Genomic DNA, 19,677 nt, shown 5'->3' with positions numbered 1-19,677 from the left:
TGTTCAGAATGATGTTAACTAACTTTTCTTCTTTTTATTTTAACCTTTATTTAACCAGGAAGTCCCTTGAGACCAAAATCTCTTTTTTTGAGGGAGACCTGGACATTGCAACACTGAAGAAGCATAGACCCAGAACTTTGTGATTATAACATTCTAACTTCTGCAACTTTTTTTTAAACACAGTTTAATTTGTCACTTTGCTGTATTGTGATTATCATGCCACAGCTTTATATAAAATAAAAAAGGACAAAACAGATAAACAAATGCCTATGTCACAGACAATTTTTTTGAGCCCGACCCAACCTGAGGAAAGAGGTGTGAAATATAGCCTGAGCACCTCTTAGCCTTGGGTGCTGGTGCCTGCCTACCCTCTGGATCAGACTTTTCCATTGTGTAAACTCACCAGTAGCTCTGCTGAGTTTATCTTTATAAGCCCTTTGTTTTTTCTTCTTCTCCTCCAGCTCATAGTAGAGGTAAAAAACCGTAATTAAAATTTAATTCATTTTAGCCTCATACTGCTCACATGATAGCACTCATCTCATCTGCATTTTACCTCATAATGATTCAAAACTGAAATTTTTGATGCTCACTTTTAGGTCTTTTTCTTGTAGGTATTTTTCTGTTGGCTTTTTTATCCAAACTGGACAAACTGGACACAAGTTCATGCACAACATGTAAAATCCTTCACTGAAGGTGTTCTTTTGAGTGAGTGAAATGTGAAATAAACAGCGTGACTGTAAACGAAATGAACCCCCTTTTCTTTCTCTGAATATGATTTAACACTGGAGCTAGGCCAATACACTTCATGGCCTGATTGAATAAGCTAATCTGGTTTGGGGAGCATGCAGAGGTAGTTATGGAAAGCTCAGAGTCTTCTCGCAGCTCACGCTGAATATGATGTTCCCCTGAAAAGCTCTAAAAATGAGTTAAAAAAGAGAGGAGTGAAAGCCTGTTTAATAATCATACATTTACTTACATATTCACATTAATGCAATTCAAATTCCTGTGATTTTCACATCCTGACTCACTGCTCTGGTTTAGCAATTACTGTTTTTTCTGTTCTCTCAGGTTTTCTGTAGTCACTTTGGTGTGGCTTTACAGATTTATTTTGTTTTTACATTTTTGTCAGAAGTACATTTTTTAGATTTTCAAAGAAAACTTTAATATCCGAAAAATACACCCTGAGTAAATATACAAAAGCACTTTTTAAATGACTAATTCATTTATTCATTATTATCTAGCCCCCTGTGTGAAAAAGTGTTTGCCCCACATAAATTTACTGTCATTAATCACACTCCCAACCAGGCCTGATTACTGCCAGACCTGTAGAATCAAGAAATCACTTAAGAACCTGTCTGACAACATGAAGCAGATAAAAGATCTAAAAAAAAAAAAGCTGATCTGAAGAAATTCAACAACAGATGAGAAAATAAAGTCATTGATCATCTATCAGTCTGGAAAAGGTTAAAAAGTCATTTCTGATTAGTGAGAGCAATTATTCACAAATAGAGAAAACATGGAACACTGGTGAACCTTCCCAGGAGTGACCGGCCAACTGAAATTACTCCAAAAGGGCATGAACAACTCATCCAGGAGGTCACAAAGTTTACAAAATAACTATTTTACAACATTTAAAGAAATACAGGTCACAATTGCCTTAGTTAAGATCAGTGTTAATGATTTAATAATAAAAAAAAAGAGAATGGGTGTCAATGGTCTCCATGGGAGAGTTCATAAAAAAACACTGCTGACCAAAAGGAACAAAATCACCCTTCCCACATTTACCAACTAACATCCTGATGATCTCCAGAACTTTGGGTAAAAATTGAAAGTGGGACTTTTTGGAAGGTGTGTGTCCCATTATACCTGGTGTAAAACTAATACATAATTTCAGTAAAAAAAAAAGAAAAGGAGATCATCATACTGAACGTAAAGCATGGTGGTGGTAGTGTGATGTTTTGGGGCCGCTTTTTTTTTATTATGTGTTCTAGATTCAGCTGTAGTTGAAGGTTTCAGGTAAAGTGAGGGAGCACAGCACTTCTGGTGTCCTGAAAAGACTCCCAGTAAAAAACCCAAAAAAAAGAGAGAGAGAAAGAGAGAGCGAGAGAGATAGAGAGAGACAGCAGTGTGCTGTTTCCCTGATAGCAAAGAACACTGAATGAACATTATTTTTAAAATAATAATCATCATCATCATCATCATCATCATCATCAACATCATCATTATCATCAATTTGGTTTAATCAATTAAATGTCACTGTAGTATCACAAGATTACACCCTATAAGAATAGTATACAAACAGGAAATACATTTTCATCTGTAATGTTTAATTTGACTAATGCATATAAAACTATAATGTTTGTTGAATGTTGAATTGTTTTGATAAGCATCTTTATCTGGGGTGTGATTGTGTGTGTGAGAGAGAGAGAGAGAGAGAGAGAGAGAGAGAGAGAGAGAGGAGCAGTGAGAGAGAGAGAGCAGTTTTCTGTGTATGTGAGAAAGAGAGAGAGAGCAGTGTGCTGTGAGAAAAAGAGAAATAGTGTGTGAGAGTGAGAGAGATAGAGAGAGAGAGTAGTGTGCTGTGAGAGAGAGAGAAATAGTGTGAGAGAGAGAGATGGAGAGAGAGCAGTGTGTTGTGAGAGAGAGAGTGTGAGAGAGAGAGTTGTGTGAGAGAGAGCAGTGTGCTGGGTGTGAAAAAGAGAGAGAGAGAGGGATAGAGAGCAGTGTGCTATGAGTGAGTGAGAGAGAGAACGAGAGAGAGAGAGAGAGAGAGAGAGAGAGAGCAGTTTTTCATGAGAAAGGGATTGGGAGAGAGTGCAGTGTGCTGTGAATGAGAAAGAGAGAGAGAGGGAGAGAGAGGGAGGGAGGAGTGTGAGGTAGCAGGTCTGCTGGAGTTTTTTTTGGTGATCAACTCTGAGAGGGAGCCCGGAGACCCCGCGCGCGGACTACTAGACTACAGACCCCGAGCCCCCTCCCGGTGCGCGCGCGCCTGCTTCGCCCGGAACCTGCGGACCCCTATTTTGTATCCTGTATCTTTTAACTTTAAGAGCGCGAGGAGGAGGAGATGGAGCTGCGCTGCGTGGAGGGCGTGTGGTAGAGGAGCCCGCCGAGGAACCGCGAAGAGGACGGAAGGAGCTGCGCGAGGAGAGGATTCAGATTCAGAGCGCGCGGGAGAGCGAGCGAGAGAATAAGAGAGAAATATCAGAAAGAGAGAAGAGGAGAAGGAGAAGAGCGCGCGGGAAGTAACGTTAAAGAGAGAGAGAGAGAGAGCGAGAGAAAGAGGGCGACAGTAGTGACCGACCGACTCGAGCCTCATGCAGCACGGACACGGAGAGTGAGTGACCGGGGGTCTTGGGTGGGTGGGCAGGGGGTGTCAGGTCAGCAGTGTGGATGTTGTTGATGGAGTTGAAGGAGTGGAAGGTGGGCTTTTTTTTTTGCTTGATTGCAGGTGCGCGCGAGCTCCGGTGTCTTTTCTCTTCTTTTTCTCTATTCTTTCTATTCCTTTGATCTTTGATCTGAATCGGTCGTTCCCACGCGCAGCCAGTCAGTCTCAGTCAAGGTATTGGGTTGGTGGAGGGGGGTGTTTGGTGCATGCTGGTTGAAGACCCCACATCACCCCCCCACGCACCCTCTTACCTCTCAACAAAACCGGTGCTGCACGCGCATGGTGATGTTGTAAGGCATGCATGCGTTGTTTAGGGTGGATTGCACGCCTGCACGTGCGGTTCGAGCTCGTGGTGATTTGTTGCGCGTGCTGGGGGTCGAACGGAGAGACAAGACTTGAGCCCACGAGCTCGTGCTGTGAGTCAGCGAGCGAGAGTGCGCGAGCTTCGCGGTGCTACGTTGATGTTGATGTTACTTTCTGCAAAGATGCAAAACACGCGCATGCATGCACACACAGTCTTAACACACTTTGTAGCATGCATGTGCCTGAACGTTATGGGCATTCCAGCATGCACAGTGTGTGTGCATGCATATTGACCATTACCATAGTGACATGTTATAATGTGGTTTAGGCACTGTGGTCCAGTGATGCTCCTGGTGGTGGGGGTACCACTCTTCAGACCACTTCTGCTGCAGTGCTTTGCTTTCTGCGCGTGAATCTCAGCTTTCTGCGGGGTTTGGTCAGCGCAGGCTGAAGTTGGAAGGACTGGGCTGACGTGCGCGCGCCCTCACGCACACACACTCACACACACGTAGATATAAGTGCAAATACACCCACTGTAAAAGAGACGTTTGCTTTCGTTGCTCTTTTAAGCAAACATTGTCATAACCTTCATCATCATCCTCATCAAGCCCTTCATCATCATCATCCTCATCCTCATAGTCGTGCTCCTCGTCGTCTCTCACTGGAACCTAGAGTTACGACACCTTTATGATTCGTGAGCACCACCAGCGCTGCTTGTGCGTCATACTGTGCCATGCAACAGTTTAGATGCTGATGTGGATGATGTGGAGAGTTTGTGTAAGAGTGAGGCTGTCTATCTATAAATGAGATTCGTACACAAACCTATATTCACATATATTCATACAGAATATTTTATATTTTAGTGTTGTTTACATGCTTAGCTAGATTAAGCATTTATGTCATTTCAAAACAACATTCATGCTGCATCGCAATTTACAAAATGCTGCTTCTGGCGTAGGCTTATGTATGACCCAAAATACATTTTGTACATATATTTTTGAACACTCCTTCTAATGAATGCATTCATCTATTTTACACTGCAGCCATTGCTGACACTAAGAAGTATTGGCAATAGAATAGAATCCATCATGCCTAATGCCTTGCAAGAACCATACCATACTCTTGGTTTGGGGAGGAGTTGAAGAGTTGGGGCTAAGAGTTGTGAAATGGTGATCCACCTCAACCACCTCACTAATGTTCTCGTTGCTAAATGCAGTTAAATGATCACAGCAGTCCAATTCAATATATAAATATGGAATTATCTAGTAAACAGAACAGTGGTTGGCTTCCATAATCACTGTTTGAGATGAATTGGAGCCAACAATTCCATGTGTGTTTTCTCATAGTTTTCTTTTTTTCCTGATGTCTTAATAAAAGGAAAAGAAAATAGAAAAGGGTGGAAGCCTAAACTGCTGTCAACCAAAGTGAAAATGGCCGAATTGTGCCCAAAATGCAAATATTTTTTGTGTCCACCATTATTTCCCAGCACTGCCTTAACTCTCTTGGGCATGACGTTCACTAGAGCTTCACAGGTTGCTACTGGAATCCTTATCCACTCCTCCATGACAACATCATGGATGCTCAATAGGGTTTTCACTCTGGAGACATGCTTGGCCAGTCCATCATCACCTTTACCTTTAGCTTCCTCTGCAAGGTACCTGTCATCTTGGAGCTGTTGTCAGTTCCTGAAGGGAGGAGATTATACTGGAATGATGTTGGAATTCAGCTCATACAAACCATGATCATTATGCTGCCATGCTTAATAATGCTTGTCTTTAGCAAAAAAAAGTTTGCGGGCTGTCTTGTGCATGAGCTTCAGAAGAGTCTTACTTCTCGGACAGTGCTATGCAGACAGAGCTGATACAGTGTATTGCATATGGACTTTTACTTCTTCAAACTCTGCAGCAATGTTGGCAGCACTCTGGATTTTACACGGAACACATGGACTCAACTTCTTATTTCGAGCCTGTAGAGGTTTGTTCTGAGTGGAACATGAACTGGAAAACTGCTGTATGAAGGCTATACTTCTGTATCTTGTATTTTAGGGTGTTAGCAATCTTCTTATAGCCTAGGCTATCTCTGTGGAGAGCAACAATTTTATCATATTCTGTTTATCATATTCTCAGAGAGCTCTTTGCCATGAGGTGCCATGTTAAATGTCCAGTGGCAAGTATGAGAGAATTGAAGCCAAAACACCAAATTTAACAGACATGTTTAGACATGTATCCAGGTTTGTTGATTCTGTTATACATTAAAATATTAAGTATAATACCACAGGTAGTTCCAACCCTGCAATGTGATTGGCTGAGAGGCTATGTTCTATAAGTACCGCTATCAGCCGGTAATGCACTGTAACCAAAGCTCTCCACGTATTACTACACCACATACAGGTAACCTAGCAACGATGCAGCGCTTACAAGCCAAACAGCACAGCAGCTACAAACAGAGCAGCAATGGATCTGTTTTAACTCTTTTAACAGATCGTATTTTCTCGTTCTCTGTAACTCAAAATCTAATATAATAAGATAATGGAACTGTGGTGTAATCGCAATAATACACTCGAGGTTCGTGCTATAGTGTGTAATATTGGCACTGCTGTGATAAGATCGTAGGCACGAGGCCTCTCGTGTATTACTGCTTAAGTGTTCTGCTTACAAAAGGTTAACGAATAGTGTGTATTTATTAAGCACCTGTCCCCAGACTTCTGTTACACTGGTGTTTCGAGCCAATAGTTTTTCTCTGCTTTTCCGAGTGCAGAGAAGAAGTTATTGTCCGTGATAATCGATCACACGCAGCAGATGCAGCAGACTGGGAATATTCAGAAATGCGCTGGGGAATGTCTTTAATGCTGCAGCTGTGCAGCTCATGAGTGCTGTTGGTGTTTGTGTGTGGAAAGTACTGTTGTATGGTTATGTTACTGTGGGTTGGTAAGTCTGTGGATTACAGTGTGTCATTTTCAGCCCAGAAAAAGCTGCATTTTATCCTGTTTACTGAGTCATTCTCTGTGGTGGACTTGTGCCACTGTCTCTGAGCTAATGAAAGCCCACTCTAGCGGCTGGAGTGGAATTTAAGGCCTCTAAAGTGAAGCACAATTAGACCTGCTAGAGAGACAGACCTTCTACAGACCTTTTATAGACCTTCTCATGCTGTTCTGTTTTATATTTGAGTTTTTTTTAAGTTGAAAGCAACTTTTTTAGACTCTTGGACATCTGGATGGTTGAGTTTCTGAGTGTTGTATACTCAGATTAAGGCAGTTATCATGTTCTATTGTTAATTAGAACTACTATTAATTTTTTTTAGCTTCAGGTTAGGGGTGGGCGATATGGCCCTAAAATAATATCATGATATTTGATGGTATTTTTGCGATAACGATACTCTTGACGATATGACAAAACACTGTTTTTTTTTTTTTTTTCAAGAATACACTACTGCACAATACTAATAATGCACTCCATATATCTCCATATATCCAGTGCTGCAGTAAAAGTATTGATACTGGACAGATATAGTCTGTCTCCAGTAGATCTTTAAAGGGAAATGAGAACTGTGTGAAGTCCAATTAAAAAAGAAATATCTCTATTTTTGATGATTTCTTTATGGACAGACCAATAGAAATACTTAAAAAATGACATGAAATAACCTCTTTTTATATTGACTTCCATTGAAAGTAAGACAATATAGTCTATACAGTATAGCATTAGTGTGTATTACCTACAATATACTCACTGGATTGTTCAATATCTCTTTGTAAAAGCTTTGTTCAGACTGAAAACCCAATGTTGGTGTATATAAATTGCATCCAGATTGATTCTTCACAATCTGGACAGAATGAAAAACACACGTAATCCGATTTTTGCAAATCGGATCCAAAGCACATTTGAAAGTGGTTTGAAATGCGATTACTATCGGATTTGCGCAGATGTGTCTCCGTCTTGACACTCTGGCTGCTTAAATCAGATTTAAAAATGGTCTTTTGCTTGTTGAATGTTGTTGTATTCTCAATGCAGAAAACAGCGGCCATGTCAAATCCAGGGCGACTTACTGAAACAGGATGACAGTTCTAGCTCTTATGCTTCTGTGTATAAAAGCCACATCACCAGCAGTGTCTACATTGCTATGACGTCTATGTCTATACTATAGAAACCCCTTTACTTACAATCCCTAAAATAAATATAACAATGTGGGGCACCACTTTTAAAATAAGCCTTCCTTTATTAAGAGTTTATAAAATGTCTATAAAGGAGTATATTAATGGCCATTAACTAGGTTGTAAATTATAATCATTAATAAGCAGTTACAACAAATGAATAGAAAGGGCAACAGCATTAACATATCTAATCAAATAATATAGAAAAGTTGAATCAGATCAGTTTAATAGCATTAAACTAATGTAATATAAGGTTAATATACACCACATTATGATTACTGGATAAATCTTAAATCAGGGTAGTTAGATTACCGGTATTGCATTTATAGGTTTATGTTTGAGTAAAATGAACCTTGTTGTTTTATTCTATAAATTACATTTTTCCAAACATTTTTCCCAAATTCCAAACAAAAATATTGTCACTTAGAGCATTTATTTGCAGAAAATGAGAAATGTCTTAAATAACAAAAAAAGATGCAGAGCTTTCAAACCTCAAATAATGCAAAGAAAACAAGTTCATATTCATAAAGTTTCAAGATTTCAGAAATCAATATTTGGTGGAATAACCCTGGTTGGTTTTTAATCACAGTTTTCATGCATCTTGGCATCATGTTCTCCTCCACCAGTCTTACACACTGCTTTTGGATAACTTTTTGCTGCTTTACTCCTGGTGCAAAAAATTAACCATCAATCTTCCTCTTGATTATATACCACAGGTTTTTAATTTGGTTAAATTTAAAGAAACTCATCATTTTTAAGAGGTCTCTGTTTTTTTTTTCCAGATCTGTATATGTTAATGCTGACTGACTGAAAAGACAAAGATGAACAATATATATATAAATGTGGAATCAGTATTTGGCAAACAACAGGACACTGTTTCCCTTTCTATGTATGTGTTATAACTGCTTATTAGTAGTTTTAAAGTATTTACAACCTGATTAATAACCATGTGTAGACTCATTTATATAATCTTTATAAAGGAGCCTTATTTTAAACTGGTACCCAGCAGTGTGGACAGTGTGGTCATCTCACTGTTCTGTGTTGCATTTCTTTATTTTTAGGCTTGTTTTTTCTTTTTTTTTTTTAGGTGTTTTTTTTTCTTGTGTTGTTTGTGGTGCCTCTGCCCTGAGATAATGAAATCCCATGCACTCTGGCTGCTGGTGTGGATGAGGAGACCTCAGTAGCAGAAGTAAACAGGGAAAGAAAAATAGCATAATGCCACTACTGCTGCTAATTAGCGATGCTGGAGAGACCTTCTCTTGCTTTTTTGACTCTCTCTGATTATCTGTCTGTCTCTCTGTCTCTCTGACTGTCTGTCCTTCTCTCTCTTTCTCTCTTTCTCTTTCTGTATCTCTGTACCTCTGCCCTTGTTCACTCAGTACATCACGTTGATAAATTACCCGTAATTCCAGGGCCGGAGCAGAGAGAGGGCCGCTGAATGGTTATTTTTTTTGGTTTGTGCTTCATTGTTTTTGGTGTTGTATTTGGTGGTGTTTTTGTTTTGCTGTGATGCAGCAGGTTGCGAACCTCCATCTCTGTTGTAATGAAAGCGAGTTCATCATATACGACCCGGATGAAATACGAAGGAAGGTCCGTACGAGTGGAAATTGAAAACATGACTCAAACGGCTAGCTGGGCCTTTTTATTGACTCTGAACCTCTTTGGAGAAATGATCCATTTATGAGTCACGCTTGTTTTAATCTCTGGATGGCCATTTTTGCTGTTCATTTAGTCATTTAAAGTGGACTCGTTCCTGACCAAAAACATGTTCCCCTGATGTTTAGAAAGAGGTTCTGAGTCATATTTAAATGGTTGAGTTTGGTTGAGTTTGGAAGGTGATGTAAATCTATTACACTGTATGTGCTGGACTAGTTTTTGTAGTTCTTGGTTAAGTGTGATTAATCATTGAAATAGAAAACACTTTTAAGCCATACTAAAAAGTAGTATAATTAACAGATTGTTGTACTGTCATGGCAAGGCAATGAAATAGCACGAAACAGGTGTATTGATAAATAGGGCAATACAAGGGGTAATCAAAACAAAAAAGAAAAAAAAAAAACAGTGAACAGCAGCAAGAGAGAGAGAACATACTGTAAAATAAAATTGTCAAGGTGTCACTTGGCTAGAACTGTCCATACAAACAGACAAATAGACAGAATTTATGTGTTGAAAATGTATTGCTACGCCTTCAGTCTTAGAATTCCTTTTCAGAAAATTGTCTTCTGGAAGTGGGTGTCTTCTGAGTCTTTTGAGTTAATGGCATTCCAGCATTCCAACACTGGTAGCCTTTTTTTACAAAAATAAATTTTCCAAAATATTTGAGCTGTGTAATAATCGATTTTATCGATTAATTCAAATTTACAGTTAAGGACGATGTGTTTTTATGAAAATCGATTTTCTCTGAGTTCTAATTTTCACCACTGACGCTTCTCTGTGGGCTCCTGCACTGAGCTTAGCTCCGCCCCTCTCTCTCTGTCTGGCCAATTATCAATTCTTTGAGGATCAAGAGGCCTTTTATTTCAGTTTTTGAATATTTGTATAATACCATTTGTAGAAAACCATGCACTCTCACCACAGTAAGCCTGGAAGCCTGGAAGCTAAGCAGAGTGAGATAAGTAGTTTTTTTCGACTGTAGAGTCATGATGCTCTCTCTCAGTTCAGAGTGGCGATTAAGTACCTGACAGGCAGACAAAAAGCACTAACATTAGCTGCCAGCTACTACTCCACATTAGCAAATGGGAGCTTGCTGTTGTCCTATAAGGAGCCAAGCTGCTCGACAAAAGGGAGCGACACTAATGATACAGATCTAAATAAGGTTTAATTACCCTGTAAAAACAACAGATTTGAAACGTTTCGCAGCTTGAGTGGAGCAGAGTTTGAGTGATTAGATCTTAATGACTGGGATCACCTACGTGTTCAATGGCCCACCTGCCTCTAAAAGCAATTCAGGGTGGAAAATAGACTATTTTATTTTGAACCCCAAAAGCAACAAAAGACAGCCAACAAACAATAAAAACCTTAAAAAATAACTAATATTAGCTCTGGAAAAAAATAAGAGACCACTTAAAAATGATGTGTTTCTTTGATTTTACCAAATTAAAAAACCTCTGGAATATAATCAAGAGGAAGATGGATGATCACAAGCCATCAAACCACCAAACTGAACTGCTTGAATTTTTGCACCAGGAGTAAAGCAGCATAAAGTTATCCAAAAGCAGTGTGAAAGACTGGTGGAGTGGAACAAGATGCAACATGCCAAGATGCATGAAAAAACTGTGATTAAAAACCAGGGTTATTCCACCAAATATTGATTTCTGAACTTTATGAATATTAACTTTTTTCATATTGATAGGTATGAAAGCTCTGCATCTTTTTTGTTATTTCAGTGTGTGTGAGAGAGAGAGAGAGAGAGAGCGCCTGAGAGCCTTCATCAACGCGAGAGCACGAGCATTCTCAGTGTGAGTGTGCAGCAGAGTCTATAGTGAATGTGATTTCTGATCACATGATCGGATCGGGGACATCCCTACTTACAACTTATAAAGTTGTGGGCATTTCCAAGCTGTCTTTTGAGGGAACACCATATTACTAGTTTATTTACATACTAAAATATCTGGTACAACTTTAAAATAAGACTACCCTTATAAAGGGTTTATAAATGGTTTATAAACTAGATTATTAAGTATTATTAATTAGGTTGTAAATGCCTTAAAACTATTGATAAGCAGTTATAACACATCAATTAAAAAAGGCAACAGTGATCTGTTGTTTAGTTGGCTTAGTCATTTAATTTATAGTAAAGAGTTAAACATACTTACAAATATATTAATATGACAGGTTTAATGCTGATTGATGGAAAACACAATGTAAGATCCGTGTCTAGAAATAACGGGTTTGACAGTAGAAATGAGTGTGGAATCACTACTTTGCCATTTTTTAACTCCATGTTATTTATTTATTACCTGATTATTAATGAGTATTTTAAAGTATATAATTAATAACCATTAATAATCTCCTTTATAAACCATTCACAAACCCTTTATAAAGGCAGTCTTATTTTAAAGTGGTACCATATCTCTACACTTTGAGGACGTCATGGTGTGATATTGGTATTACGGACGTCATCACTGTCAGCATTTTTTTTTTGTGGTGTACTGAACTGGATTTTTCCAGAAATGGTCTGAGCAGAGACACATGAGTGTACATTTCGGGGTGAGAGGATGAGTTCAGCTCTTTGAAGTGAGCGCTGTCAGCTCCGGTAGGAGGGGGACACTTTGTACTTTTCAGCATGACATTAAAACAACCAAGGCATTCGCTCCAAAACATCGGCGCTTCTTTTGATCATTAGCAGCAGACGAAAGGCTCGCATATCCCGACCTGCGGGGTTTATTCAGCAGCGGCGTATCAGTGGTACGAGCAGGTAGAGCTGTCAGTCTGATCTACCTTCACTCCTCATCACCCCTGAACACACTCCGCCCGGCGTTCGGAAAGACAGCGTCAGGAGAAACACTGACTGGTGGGGGGAAAACGCAGCGCTGTCTTATTTCTTATCCAGAAATTCAACCTTCACTGTGTCTCAGTGTGAGCTAATCCCCTCTGCTGTTTCCTTTAATTAAGAGCACTTTGATGATCTATTTCATTGTTTTTATTTCTAATGAGAAAGAAAGAGAGAGAGAGTAAAAGAGAGAAAGAGAGAGATGGAATATCACAGAATATTAGCTGTATATTTCAATTCTGAATTCTAAAAGCTATGGAAAGCTACTATACAAGACATGATACAACACAACTATAGTGATACTATATCGGTATCGCCGCCGATACTGGCACTTACACACAGTATCGTATCGGCAGTGGGTATCGACAACATTGCCGGGTTTGGAAGTAAAAAATAGCAGGGTAATCAGCGCGGAGGGAGGGGGCTCTTAAAGAAACACTGCACAATATCTTTCCCTCAGAAGTAGAGAATGCAGAAACACCTTCTTTACTGCAAAATAAGTAATAAACTTAGTAGTTTTTTATTCTCATAAAGTTTCCAGTCATATGGAGAAAAGAAAGGACTAACCCAGGTTCAGATGACTATAACATCCAACCAGTGAAAGAGAGCAGTTATAATTTTTATAATTTTATATGATGAGTGTAAAAACACTTTATCCCTTTAAATATTTCATTTTATGGATCTGAAAATAAAACATAAAAATAGAAAATCTGAAAAGAGAAAAGAGCCTAAAAGCTTTCCTGGTTTTTAACATATTTTGATCATTACATAACTGAATAATTTTAAGTCGACAACAGGAGCTCCTTGTCAATCATTATCTACTGCAGCCAATCATCAGATAACAGATCTTTCAAAAAAAAGGCAGAAACTGCAGAGCAGCCAATCTGGTTGTTATATCTTATTCAGGATAGGACAGTTGGTATCAGTATCGGTACTCGGTATCAGCAGATACCAGAAAAGCTGGTATCGATATCGGTATCAGTAAGGAAAAAGTGGTATTGGTGCATCCCTACTTTTAATTCAATTTGTGAAATGGGCCTCCTGTTTTAACCTGACAGTGCAGTGAATATACACTTACACACTAGTGAACACACACCTATATACTGAGCACATGTGCCCAGAGCAGTGGGCAACCATCATGGTGGCGCCTGGTGAGCAGTGAAGGTTAAGGGCCAACAGCCTTGCTCAAAAGCCCAACATTGGCAAATTGCCAAATTCAGGTACTGTGCTGGGTGGTATACCGGTTCATTTTTCACATACCGCTAGAGGCGCTGTGGAGTGCACAGCACCGCCAAAGAATCATACTGGCAGAGCTAGCTAGCTAACGCTAGCCAGTTAGCATAACAAGCTAACGCACTGGAGTAATAGTAGCTCAGCTCTGTAGAGTCAAACACTCGTCTCGCCTAGAGAAAAATGAGAACAACAATGAAAACTTTATCTGAGGAGCTCCTGCTGCTGTTCCTCATTGTAGGGCTGATTTTATTCGAGAAGAAAATAGAAAAACAACAGCAAACAGCAATTTTTCACTCAGAAAAGGAGAAGGGGTAGTGTAATAATGTGGGATAGATGGTTATAAAGTCCCCCCTCAGCTTGAAGAAGTGGGGCAGTGGATAATTGATATTTATCCAAACTACTAACCTCACAAATGCTCTTGTCTCTGAATACAATGCAAATAAATCCTCACAGCAATTTATATTCCAAAATATATCAGAACGTCTTCCCTGTACAATAGCGGCAGTTACTCCAACATCTCTTTTTTTTTAAATAATTGATTTCTGGAAAAAAAGCATGCATAAGCAGATGTCCCTAAACATTTTTAGAAAGGCAAACAGCCTTATTGATGTTGGAAAGAAGTTTATGTTGTCTAGACAGTCTATATAAGTCTGCATATATTCATGAGGCGCAGTAGATAACTCCGGGCTGTTCAGATATACGGCTAATGCTGCTAGCAGCAGCAGCAGTGCTGGAATTGCTCTTCTTCTTCCACATGGGAGCTTATTCATGGACGTCTCACTGCAGTCAATATGCTACAGATCAAACCACTATAAAGAATGACACTAAATCTGGCCTTTATTTTTGTGAGCACTATTTTTCAAACTCGGTGGGAAGAAGCTCTTATTTATTTAATGCTTTCCAGACGTAGATTTAGCTAAAAAGCGTCTTCAGTAGGCAGTGGCCTTTGACAGCCTAATTTAATCTATGACACTCCGTCAGGGTAGACATTAATTTTCCCAATGTCCTACATGGACCTGATTTGTTCCTCCGCCGGATGATGACTCAACATGAGAACAGATAGACTGTACAAGCCCTTCGCATCCAAATCGAGTCTACAGTGAATTACAGAATTTCACCAGCAGTTTGCATATTATCTGTCTCGCAGCACGCTTGCTGTAAAAAGCTTAGGTTTTATGTAGGCGCCAGCAGATTTTTAAATTTTTTTTTTTGCTGAATGTCATCAGTAATGTGAACCATCTAAAGAACTGAGGACTTAAAGTCACAGTCAAAATAGTATATTTACATTCTGACTGGATATAAATGTATACAGGATATTAAACCCTTATTAAACCCTATCTGAGACAAGCAGATACTGTTAATGTGTGCTTAGAAAATTATGCGGCATTAACATATCGTTGCTGTCCAATGAAAAACACTTATCTCCATTTTTTTCGATTTTTAGTTTACAGACAAACTGTCCCTTACACTGTGCCAAAAAAAAACCCAAAGACCAATAGAAACTCTTCAAAATGACCTGAAATAAACTCTTTTTACATTGACTGTAAAGTTGCTGTTTTGGGGATAAGTGTTTTTCATTGGACAGCCACGATATACACTATTCATACCCCTTGAACTTTTTCACATGTTGTCACTTTACAACCACAAACTTAAAATTATGTTTTATACAGATTTTAAGTGATAAACCAACACAAAGTAGCACACAGTTAGGAAGTGAAATAAAAATGACACACTGTTTTTAAAATTTTTATAAAAAAAAAATAAAAAAAAGTTATGTGCTAAATTATTCAGCCCCCTTTACTCTGAACCCCCTGAATAAAATCCATTGGAGTCAATTGCCTTCAGAGGCCACTGAATAAGTTAATAGAGTTAATCCAGCTGTGTGTAATGTAGTCTAAGTATAAATACAGCTGTTCTGTATAGACCACAGTGGTGTGTTAGAGAAAACTAGTTTATTTGATAAACTTTTTGAAAACCATATATCATTTTCGTTCCACTTCACACTTATGCAATGCTTTGCATTTGTCTATCACTTAAAATCTCAATAAAATATACTTACATTTGTAGTCTGGTTAAAAATGGCTGAAAAATAGAGTTTGGGGATCTGCTTTGAAGAAGTACATGAAAATAATGGGACATATAACTGTAAATATAAATTTGATAATATAGTAACCATAATTAATACATTTGAAATCATATATATATATATATATATATATATATATATATATATATATATATATATATATATATATATATATATAAACAACACAATTATCTCTAAGGGTTAACAGGTTAAGGGTTAACAAAAGGGTTGCAAATGTTCTTTTTTGACGATATATATCGCTCCCACCTGCACTCTGTTTCGAGTCTGGACCAATCAAGAGCTGAGTCAGCGCTGCTAAACTGTGATGGACTAAGGTGCACAGCTTTCCACACGTGCTCACGTTTACAAGCATGTGCCTAACCATGTGGATGGAGGCCATGCGGTTACCTTGTTTTTACTCCTGCCCCTCCCCCTTTTGCTTCTCAGGCAGCAGCAGCCTGTCACTCACACAGACACAGAGACAGCGCTGTGTATCTACTTCTTGTGTCAAGAATCAAAGCATTGCAACATGACGTGTTTGATTTATACATATCAATATAATGGCCTTAAGTGGCACATGCACATGCGCACATCACGATGACGGTGCTTACACGAAATATCGTGCAGCCTTAATTCTGATGTGAAAAAATAAAAAAAGAAACTACATATGCAGAGGCTTTAAATCTCTTCATCTCAGAGTTCAGGTAGGTTTGCGGTGCTCACGACCCCATCAACCAACTAATTCCAGAAAATCGCAGAAATCTCAGCCTAATCTCCTGTAAAGTCTCACATGATTTATTCAGCTTGATGGAGATTCAGAGGCTGTGCTGTGCTTCCAGCTATCATACATTAGATATCAGAGAGATATCAAACCAATCCCACTCCTTCTTTTCTTCTTCTTTACCTCTCCGCTCTGCCAGCCTGAATCAGCTGAGCTGATTGCATCCCCCAGCCTCTGCACAATTGTGCACTTGTCGGCTTTCATTGCACAAATCTGAGCTTCTCTCAGATGTCAAAAACAAAACACGCCCACCACCCTCACTCTGAGGGGGGTATCATCAACGGGATTATGATATAATGCTGAGGAGCACACGATCCAGTGATCCCCTGCAATAATCCACCCTTACTGATGATCAGTTGATGAGTTAAGTGGTTATAAGTTGAGTTATGCACAGGGGTTGGACAATGAAACTGAAACATCTGTCATTTTAGTGTGGGATTTTAGGTTTCATGACTAAATTGGAGCAGCCTGGTGGTCAATCTTCATTGATTGCACATTATTGCACCAGTAAGAGCAGAGTGTGAAGGTTTAATTAGCAGGGTAAGAGCACAGTTCTGCTCTAAATATTGCAATGCACACAACATTATGGGTGACATACCAGAGTTCAAAAGAGGACAAATTGTTGGTGCACGTCTTGCTGGAGCATCTGTGACCAAGACAGCAAGTCTTTGTGATGCATCAAGAGCCACGGTATCCAGGGTAATGTCAGCATACCACCAAGAAGGACCAACCACATCCAACAGGATTAACTGTGGACGCTGTAAGAGGAAGTTGTATGAAAGGGATGTTCGGGTGCTAACCCGGATTGTATCCAAAAAACATAAAACCACGGCTGATCAAATCACGGCAGAATTCAATCTGCACCTCAACTCTCCTGTTTCCACCACCTGTTTTGTCAAAAAGTGCTGGTAGACAGTGGCTGTGCTTTAAGTTTAAACCTTGAAGCACTGAAGAGCTTCCACTAGATATATCCCACTTTTCAGATTCACACCTACACACACCACTAACCTGTTCACACTAGAAGATATAAAGTCCCTCAGACTAAAGCACTGCTGCTAAGATGACAGATACAAAATTATTACAATCTTCAGTAAGAGTATGAACTCTGGTAAAGGCAATTCACTGCTGTCAGTTTTGCTGTGAAACGTCCCCAAAACCTTTTGACTGTTCTGAGCGGAGTGCTGTCATCTTCCCCCGACAGATTTATTCCTATGGGTGAAAACCTGTTTCTTCTCAGCCTTCTACTTTAACATTTAAACTATTTGTTTTGTATGGAATTTAAAGCAACCTGTACTTTTTATTGATGAATTTAGTTGATTATGTTATCAAACATTATTGCGATATGTGATATTATTTTCATTTTCATTCAAGGACAAGTATCCAACCCAGGCATTAGGACTCTCCCTGTCACTAATGATCCAACAACATCAGCATACATGTGAAGTCAGACTCCGCCTCTTTTTGAGCTGCTGCTGATGCAGAATTGCTGAGTATCATCACAGCGCTAACGTTCGTAGTGATGAGGGGAAAAATCGCTATCTATATTGTCTATATATTTTGATATTGAGATAGGCACTGGGTGATGTATGGGTTTAGAGGCAGGGCAGGAGTAAGAGCTGATTGGCTGAGATGCAGCAACAGTTGCAGTGTACCTCTGATAGTGGTAAGATGCAGATGATTGGACGTCATCGCCAGGGTGGCGGGATTAGTGATTGATTGTGGTTAATTTGCATATTGTGATTGTCATCTATGCCTATAGCATATTTTAACCTGAGAGGGCGCTGCATTTGATTATTATTTTTTTTAAATATTTGATTTGTCACATATTTCTGCCGTGGCCTCCATCTCTTTAATATGAAAGAAACGGATGAATATTTGACATTTAAATGCTCAGAAGATGTTTAATTATGTAAACTACTGATATTTAAATATATGATGTGTTGTGTTTAAGCAATTTTGGAGTTGAGTTTGAGAAGTTGAGTGTGTACTGAACCTATAATAAGCCTATTACCCCACTTCAACTTTGTGTATTACCAATATTAACAATTACCACACTTAAATTTGCAGTCAACACATTTTTATAATTGAAATGATTAATTATATCGATTAATCGTCGCAGCCCTAATTGTGAAGGGTTTAATAACATCATTGAAATTGCTAAGATGATCATCACGTATCATATCATTACTTTCTCTACAGAATCCAGCCTGCTGTGTTTGATTGCAGTGATGTTGCACCCAGCCTGTCTGTCTGTCTGTCTTTCTGTCTGTCTGTCTGTCTTTCTGAGAGTCAGATGAGTCTCCATTTATAGCTGTTAGCCCGCCGGCCCGAGGCCCCGACGCTTCCTGCACGTCATGCAGCAGGTCAGGTCCACATGAAAGAGCAGACTTGATGGACTGGAGATTCATATTTGTAAGCTCTGAGGCCAGATCAAGTACACTCGTGTGTTTTATGAGCTGTGGCGTGCGCCGGCCAATCCGCAGGTGACCCGCCACGCCGTCTTTTTATGGGAGTTTTATGGAGGCCCACTCGGACGGGGAATAGATAGGTGTTGGAGTGGGCAGCTGTAATAGACCACTGGGCCGAACGCTCCATCTCCGGCCTTGACATATTCCAGGGGCTGAAACTCAAGAGCCCTGCAGGTTAATAAAATATTCCATCATGTCTGTCACAATGAAGTCTTTAATACAGCGCTTCATAGCGTCCATGTCTGGATTCTGTAGGATGCTTACATCTATTCAGGTCTTATTGGCTCACAAACCAAACACTGCTTGCGATTGCTGACCTTTTTTGACTATTTCAAATTAAAATAAAGGTATTTCTTTGCTTAAAATGACTTTATCATTTAAATGTATGTATTCTGGCTTCTGGAGTGACTGAACTTGGCAGCTCGGACGTTTCCTGGGCTGGAAATGTCTGTGCAGCTTAGGACCTCTATCTCTCTAACGTTAAAGCCCCTCAGGACTTTGTATCCCCTTATTAGAACTCAATCTGGGCTAAAAAAAGTGATATTATGTCATTGCAAATTGAGTTTTCACTGCTAGTTTGCTGATTTGCTTTTTTAATCTATCTTTTTGTTACTTACAGATGTACAAATATTACATATACTGACTGTATATACATAATTAATATATTATATAGATGTATTACACACAAAGTGACCTATTATAAGCGTTTATTTCTTTTATTGTTGATGATTGTGGCTTACAGCAAATGAAAAACAGAATCAGTGTCTCAGTAAATTAGAATA

General features: G+C 39.2%; 1 protein-coding gene across 1 annotated transcript in view; it reads left to right on the top strand.

The window, feature by feature from the left end:
- Positions 1-2,826: 2,826 nt before the first annotated feature.
- Positions 2,827-19,677, top strand: part of ptprfa (protein tyrosine phosphatase receptor type Fa) — a 351,362-nt gene continuing 334,511 nt past the window's right edge. Inside the window, exon 1 of the mRNA XM_049479799.1 lies at positions 2,827-3,334. The gene's annotated coding sequence lies outside the window, so the exon portion shown is untranslated. The remainder of the gene's footprint in view (positions 3,335-19,677) is intronic.

Source organism: Astyanax mexicanus, chromosome 5 (genome assembly GCF_023375975.1).
Source record: "Astyanax mexicanus isolate ESR-SI-001 chromosome 5, AstMex3_surface, whole genome shotgun sequence".
Taxonomy (NCBI): Eukaryota; Metazoa; Chordata; class Actinopteri; order Characiformes; family Acestrorhamphidae; genus Astyanax; species Astyanax mexicanus.
Note: the sequence above shows the minus strand (reverse complement) of the source record. Positions and strands in the feature narration are given on the sequence as shown.